Raw genomic sequence first — 1891 nt, 5'->3', positions numbered from 1 at the left:
CACAGACTGAAAGTAAAGGGATAAAAAAGATATTTCTTGAAAATGAAAATTTTTTTAAAAAGCCGGTATAGCAATATAGTAATACTTATATAAAACAAAATAGGATTTAAAACAAAGGCTATAACAAGAGACAAAGAAGGACCCAATGATCTCACTTTTGGGTATTTATCTAAAAAATCCCAAAACACTTCTTGACAGTATATGTGCATCCACATGTTCATTACAGTATTATTTATAACAACCAAGATATGGAGGCAACCTGGGTTTCCATCAAAGGATGAATGAATAAAGAAGAGGTGGTACATATATACAATGGACTATTACTCAGCCATAAAAAAAAGAATGAAACATTGCCATCTGCGAAAACATGGATAGACCTAGAGGGTATTATGCTGAGTAGAGTAAGTCAGACAAAGACAAAAGCCATGTGATTTCACCTATATGTGCAACTTAACAAAATAAACAAACAAAACAGAAACAAACTCATAGATACAGAGAATAATTTGATGGTTTCCAGACAGGAGCATGGGTCAAAAAGGGGACAGTTTAAGAAGTACACATTAGTAGTTACAATAGAGTCATAAGGATGTAAAGTATAGCATAAGGAATATAATAATAACTATGTATGGTGTCAGATGGGTACTAGATTTATTGGAGTGATCACTTCATAAGTTATATAAATGTCTAATCACTATGTTGTACACCTGAAACTAATATAAAATTATTTGCCAACTATAATTGAAAAATAAAAAAATATATATATTAAAAAAGTTAAGAAAATGTACCAGCAAGGCACACTATTCTCCTAGCACATGTGAGCATAAAAAGGACATTTGAGTATCTGAGTTGTGAAACATATATAAGAAACTCTATAAGATTGTTTTACTCATAAGCTTACAAAGCATGTCTATTTCTACAGACATTTTTCAATTTCTATTATTATCACAATAATTATCTCATCTAAATATGTTGATCAACCTATCAAAATGAGTAAAGAATGACAGAATCATTTTCACTGTTGAAAAGATTGACTAATTGACTTTATAGTTTTCATATCTTTGTGGTTTGGTAGCTATTCTTAGTAGGTAAATATAATTATCACATAATTACTCCATATAGTATAACTATATTTATACAGTATGATATGTATGATGGTTAAAGTCAAGAATGATATAAATATAATTTCTTTCTGAAATGAATACAATATTTACACAGTCTATGTGCACATAACTGTCAAATCAAAATCAAATTAAAACAATAATTTGAGCATTTTCTTTTCTAATCTTGGCAATTCTATAAGCTATGTGACATTAAGTTATATAAACTTAGTAGAATTTCCTACAACAAAGAAACCATCTAATTCAAATGCTGCAAAGGCAGAAATATTTTGTTCTAGCACTTAAAAGATGTTTTCCCCCCCAAGTTTTATTCAATCATATTTCAAAAACTTAAAACAACACTTCAGCCAGGAAATTATATATTAACATGTAAATCAGCCATACAATAATTTTAAGACACGTACAGTCAATACAACAGAAGTTTGACAGAGTCACATGTTCAGAACTAACCCTAAATTTTATATGCCAATTGGCAATTTTGCTCATGGAAATGTTTAAACTCAGACCCCTTAGTTAATGGTTGTGGAGAGAAGTGACATGAATCCTGTAAGGGTAGTCTCAGAGAAAGAGAGAAGTACTGAGAAGCCATTAGTTCGCCCAATTTAACTGCTCTCCTAATTTTCATGAGGGAAAGTATGTTCATCTCATTATAGGAAGAAAGAGTAAGTGTTGGAAGATTCAAGCAATCAGGGTCTTCCTTTCTCTTGGGAGAGGAATAAAGTTAGAAAATAGAAAAAACGCCTGCTGTTCAATTGATTGGTTTGTTGTAAGTG

The sequence above is a fragment of the Pteropus alecto genome, unplaced genomic scaffold (assembly GCF_000325575.1).
Source record: "Pteropus alecto unplaced genomic scaffold, ASM32557v1 scaffold146, whole genome shotgun sequence".
NCBI lineage: Eukaryota > Metazoa > Chordata > Mammalia > Chiroptera > Pteropodidae > Pteropus > Pteropus alecto.
This window is presented reverse-complemented; position numbering follows the sequence as displayed.